Source organism: Anguilla anguilla, chromosome 9 (genome assembly GCF_013347855.1).
Source record: "Anguilla anguilla isolate fAngAng1 chromosome 9, fAngAng1.pri, whole genome shotgun sequence".
NCBI classification, from domain to species: Eukaryota; Metazoa; Chordata; class Actinopteri; order Anguilliformes; family Anguillidae; genus Anguilla; species Anguilla anguilla.
In genome coordinates, this window is record NC_049209.1 from 14,047,763 (window position 1) to 14,054,228 (window position 6,466).

General features: G+C 37.4%; 1 long non-coding RNA gene across 2 annotated transcripts; it reads left to right on the top strand.

Moving 5' to 3' along the window:
* Positions 1-805: 805 nt before the first annotated feature.
* Positions 806-2,571, top strand: LOC118235464. 2 transcript variants are annotated; one of them, XR_004766846.1, is made up of 2 exons: positions 806-958; positions 2,061-2,571. It is a non-coding gene; the product is annotated as an uncharacterized LOC118235464 (long non-coding RNA). The 2 variants fall into 2 exon arrangements; XR_004766845.1 differs by lacking the exon at positions 806-958 and adding an exon at positions 1,060-1,173.
* Positions 2,572-6,466: the final 3,895 nt, after the last annotated feature.

Sequence of the window (6,466 nt, forward strand, 5' to 3'; positions counted from 1 at the left end):
AGTGTACCTGCCTGTCAGGCATCAGCCATAAGGGAGAGGGATGAAAACAGGTTGGAATTTGAATTTTAAACTGATGCATTTTTAAAAATGACATGCAATCTAGAAGCATTACCTCTGCAATCAATTAGTTGATCGCGATTGACGTATTGGACACACTTACAATATGACTTTAGTTAATGACGTCAAATCCAGAGACAAAATGTGATTTGCATGATCATTTTGAAATTAAATGGAAGGCAGCAGCCCATATTATTATTCTTCCAGGTATCACTCAAGAATAGGGCTCTCAAGTGATGCTCTACTTGAGTGGAATGGATGCAGGATTTGGGTGTAAGGGTTGGGAGACGGAGACCAAGCGCAACCGAACAGGGATCTTAAAGAGTCTCATTAAAAACTGAGCACGCCACAAAATCTCTTCCGAGATCGAGAAAGGATAAAGATAAACGAACAGAAACGACTACAACTCCACTGGAATATCCCAACTAAATAAGGGAACTTCAAAATCCTTGGACGTGAACTTTATACAAGGTACAAAGCGCTGAAAAGCACTGTTTGGTTACCAGTACCGGCTCTTGTGTGTAGATGACACTGAAGCACCAGCTTTCTGTGAACCCACACCTTAAGTGATGTTAGACAGGTGCCACAGCTAACGCAATCAACACGCCTGCCGAGCTCTGAACCAATCAGCGTGGAAAGGGTCTGTAGGCAGAGTGAATTCCGCATGCCTACAGCCCATTAACCCAAACGAGGTGACAAACTCTAATTAGAGAAGCAGGGGTGGAAAGGAATAGAGCAGAATGCTCAAGCCACCCAAAACCATGACATTGGGTACAAGTGGTGGCAAGATGTGGATCTCTCCAGGGCAGTGGTCTCCAACCTTGGTCCTGGAGAGCTACAGGGTCTGCTGGTTTTTGTTTTCACCTTAATATCAGCACCCAATTGAGACCCAAGACACCAGGTGAGTTGAGTTAACTGTGTAATCAACTGCTCTAATTGATTCATGAAGTGCAGAGTCACTATGAAAACCAGCAGACCCTGTAGCTCTCCAGGACCAGGGTTGGAGACCACTGCTCCAGGGCATGTTTTGCTAAATGGACCCCTCAATGCACCAGGCAGAATGTTACACATCTTCCACTCTTCCACATCTGAACGAACAAAGCACCATGCTGCTATGTAATATTGTGATTCTACATCTCCTCTCTCCTCTAATGTTACTAATCATACACCTCTGTCTCAAAAATCACAGCAGATTCAATTTGGTCCCTCTTAAATTAAAGGTTCCAATTGGTGGGGGCTAACATTGTTACTATATAAAATTTACATACAGCACTTATTATAATAATAATTATTATTATTTCATTATGGTCTTGAGCTTATGGTCTGAGTCTCCAGGCCTCTCTAGACCTATAGACCTAAATGTGGTCCTATAATAGGACTGCAGGCACTCAAAAAAGGATTTAATAACACGTGAAAATATAAAATTTAAATTATTTAATTAGCATAGGTTTTATTTCTTTGTTGATTGAGAAGTAATTTCACCAAAATTACATAATGATTTTAATGCAACAGTAAGCATTTGCAAGCCTGCAAATGGGCCAATCAAATATTTTCAGCCAGCTACCTCCCACAGCTATCTTTGGAAGTATTTTTGCAGGATAACCATATTGAATAATTGTATTACACTACAATTTTAGGCATTTAGCATGGTCTTATCCAGAGCACTAAATGTTTACATACAACCCATGTATACAGCTGGTTATATACTGAATTCAGTTTTGTGTCCCTTTCTTAACTGTACAATGGCAGTTCCCCAGCTGGGGATCCAACATACAACCTTGGAGTTGTACGCCTTTACATTAATGCTACGCTGTGACCCCATGCCTGATTTAATATGCTTTTAGAAATTGGGCATTTCTCTCATGTCCTGCCTCTTCGGAGCTTGTTTTCTTTCTGAAAAACAACACGAATGAACATGTGCAAAGGAAGTCCAGAAATCGATTTTTAAAAGCATTACCTGAGCTTGCATCACTTATTTGTCTCTCCTTTTCCCCACATTCAAGGTTCTGTCTTCTAAAGCCTCAACTCACGTCTTCTCAACCCCCACAAACAAAGCCCCAGTAGTATCGTCTGTTCATCCATGTGGCAATGTGATGCGTCTCAGCTCTTCAAGAACCCAGTCCATTTTTGTCGCCCCCAGTGTCTCTATCAGCATTCCAAGGGATCGCCAGCAGAAAGAGACACCTGCGGTATTTTGACATGTACAATGAATGACACTAATTACACATAAAAATGCATTATCGTTCAAAGTGGGTTCTCGGAAAATCGTGTCTTACAAGTATGCAGAGGTTACCGTTTCAGTGCTGTGGATGTATACAGGATATAAGCCATTTTGAATTAGAAGTAAAAGAAACTTGAATGTACAGGAAAGGAAAATTGAAATACTGTACAGTCTTCCTGCAAAAAGAGTGGAGCTAACAATGAAATAAATCTAATCACGTTTTTCCCTGTCATGTTCACTTTAAAACTTGCCAATGAAGGCTCATTAAAAGTTAAAGTCTCCACGTAAAAACACTTTTTTTTATATCAGATCTTTTTTTGCTTCACTTTAATGAGTTGAAAATAAATGCTTCAAGTGTCACATTTAAACTCACAGAATTGAACACAAACCTCAAGAGTGAAACATCCTGGAAAAAAGTAGAGGCTGTCCTAAAATCGGTCAAATTATTTGATTACTTTTTTATTTGATACTTAATGTTCATTTGATTTAACATGATATAAAACAAATTTTACATCTACATTTACTGCAGTTGATTATTGTTGCTTGTTGACATGTCTGTGTGTGAATGTACCAAAACAGAAAAAAGCAAAAACGTTTTATAGAAAAAAAAGACAAGAAACCTTTGAAGACAGGTATGCTCCTATTTCAATAGCAATATTCATTATTTATATTTAGATAGTTTATTGATAGCTCATTTTGACCTGTATTGGTATTAAATTGGTAAATGAATGTTTCCTGCCTTTAATATATGTTATTATGCCTAACTGACAGAAAATAAGTACACGGTATCAAACTCATCTGAGCCCTTTCATTTGGCAACTGTTTCATTTTTCCATCTCCGTCATCCATTTATTTTAATGAACTATGATCAACCGTATGACAAAACCATTTGGCTCAAGCAGCAGCCAGTCCTACAGAAAGCACACTTCACACAAAATCCATGTATTATTATTATTATTATTATTTCACTCTACAATTCCCATTAATTTGGAGGGGATTGTACAGTACATGGCACATGCTTACACACACATTATATCATATATTATGTATAATTATGTATATTATGTATAATTCTTGGATGTTAACTGAATTTCAGCCTAGGGCTGGACAAAAGTTTTTTCAGAAGGTCTGAAGTTTGATATTTAAAAAAAAAGACATTTATTAAGTTTAAGAGTTTTATTAAGAATGTGCCAATTTACTTAAAACATGGACAGTGATATGTCAGAAATGTGACACAGAGTTACTCTACACAATAGTAGTAATATTTATTGTCGGCATACTTATCAACAAACCTGTCTTACTTAGAAGGAAAATTGCAATCATGACAGCCATGTCTTACAATTACAGGATTTTCCTCCATGACCCAATTTTGAACAATTAATGCTCAATTTAGGGGAGGCAATAAATTGATTAAAAACTAGGAATCTGCACAAGTTATTGAGATAATAATAATAATAATAATAATAATAATAATAAACCTGCTACTGTATTCTTGTGATCATGAATTCTGTTAGCAAAAGGGTCTGCAATTTCTCCTGTTGCAAACCACGAGTGCCAAATGCTCAAGTCTGCAGCAAACGATAATATAACTGATGACGTATTTCTGTAATTAAGCCAGCTTTTTATGTTTGAATGCTGCACTTGCGCTCGTTTTTGTATGTGTCTGGCACTTCAGAGGCATTTGTATTAGCTATGTTTGCGATTTTCGCTTCAAAGCTATAAGTTTTTTTTATTTTTTATTTACTTTTTGTTTTTGTATTTTGCAGTTCATTTTGTGATCTTTGTGGCCTACTGCTTTGCGGCTGAGGTGTTGTTGGTCCTAGATGTTGGTCCCATATGTGTTTAACTTTTATTAAAGGTGTTTTAATAAATGTAGAAATAACAGCACTTTGCATGCTTAGCCCTCCCATTTCTGGGCACCATAATGTGAAAATTTAGGACAATCAAAACTATGCATATGTAAACAATGATGCAAAGCAAGAAATCTCTCGATTGATACTGTAGATACACCCAGGCTAATAATGTGGCACACATATTCTAGAAAGTGAGTTTCCCGGTCCATTTATTATAGAATTTGGAATCTTGTTTTTTACAAATTGGAATAAGTTCCTGTGGAAGAATGGTGTTTATGCACCCAGTACGCTTGGGCATATTCATATAGCTTACTTTTTGTTTTAATTATTATTTGGGAGTGAGAAAGATATTATTATCTCATATACATGACATATACATATTAGTGTTTACCAATCAGAATTAAGCATTCATACAAGCAATTGCATAAGTATATATACTGTATGCTAGCTGTTTTTATTATGTATATATGCTATGTATAGATTTATAGATATATACATTATTCTATTATGTATTAAGGAAGCATTTTTTTATTGTAACTTTCATGAGGTTAGTACTTCCGTGGTTAAAATTATCCTCAAGTACAGGTGTAGCCTGTTCCCCTTGACTTGTCTCTTGTCTCTTAGGGATGTGAACTAAGCAAAGCACTGTAGTGGTTGACTGTTACTGGTCATGCTGAAACCCTTCACTGGTATGCTATCATAAATCTCTTTTCAAAGTCCTGCTTTCTTTTCTTGTTAGTGGAGATGGAATGAGGACCTGTTTGCGTTTGATGTGGTGCATCCCAGATACCAAATTAATGTGGTCTAAGTGCCTTACCAGGGATGCAAATGAGACAGTGGAGAGATGGTGAGTTTGATCTTCAAAGCTCTTGCAGATCTTGCAGTTTCATAATCTGGTTTATTTCTGAGTAAGACTGATAAGGTCCTGTCTGTGTAGCATGGAGAGAAGCCTCTTCATATCTCTTTGCCTTAACATCACATAAAAACTACTGAATCAAAATGAGGGTCTACTCTCTCTCTGAGGGTAGACCGTCTCTTTTTGAAGCTAAATGTTCTATACTTTGCATATGGCTAATTGTTGCACAAGTGAATCCTGTTATTGTATTGCAGAGAAAGTGATTGCAACACACTGCAAATTGAAAAGATCAAGTCTACTGGAGGATGGGAAGCAGAGAGCTCCAGTCACCATGCTATTAATTATTTAAAAACTCAAGTGATACTGTCAGACACAGCTGTCTGTTGACACCTTAATATAAATGTACACCCTCGTGCTAGTCTTGCGGAAACTACACTGCTATATTGGAGGTGAGAATCGGAGTTGACACCTTCTCCAGTGCAGGAGTTTTAATGGGGTAGACAATCTCGAAGGCCAGGAAAATTAATGCCAAGTGAGTCTTCCTACCATCCCATCTCATTATAGAAGATTTGACGGGACCCTTGACAGTTCAGAGCTGGAAATGCCTGAATTGATGTAGCACCTGTTCACTTGCCATGAGCTACTGGTTGTTGCCATGGCCTCTGTCAAGGGATATAGCCTAGCAACTACCCAGTTTCCCCAAATAGACATCTTTAGCAGGTTCACTTCTCTTCACTTTATTTTCCAACTACATAGATGAAAAATGAAAAGAAAAAAGTAAAAAAAAATAATAAAAAAAAACTGCACTTCATTATGTGACTCACTGAAACAGGCTTCTCATTCAGTATCAAATGTGTCAGTTTCTATATCCTGTTCCATTACACCTAGTTAATATTTGATAACGCTCCCTGACATGAGATCTGTAAGGACAGCCTCATAAAAATATTCGGGAATGCCTTAAAAACTGCATGAGCTGTTGGGACATTTTTTTTCACTTTCCCCAGCGAGGTCATCTAGAGAGAAATCAAAGGGAATAGTATACATTTTTAAACCGTCTTCAGGATAAAATCAATGCCTGAGGACCATATGAGAGAGGATAAATGGAGCGGAATTCAAAATGGTTTAACAGAGCACAGAAAAAACAGTTTTAAGGCATCAATATTACTTTACATAATTTATGTTCTTAGCTGATGTCCAGGGCAACCTGCATGGCTTACAGTACAGTCACACATTATCCACTTAAATTCCAAGATATACTAAAGCAATTCAGGACAACTGCCTTGCTCGAGGGTATGACAGCAGTGCCATGCAAGGGAATGGATTCTTCAACCTTTGAGGTACTAGCCCAGCTGCCTGGCCAAAGTATCACTTTATCACCACCCCATTCACATTTAACAGTGAACATTGTTGAGTTCTTAATAGAAGAAGCTCAGGTTTTCATCATAATATTCAGTATGCTTGTTTGTCAATCATGACTGA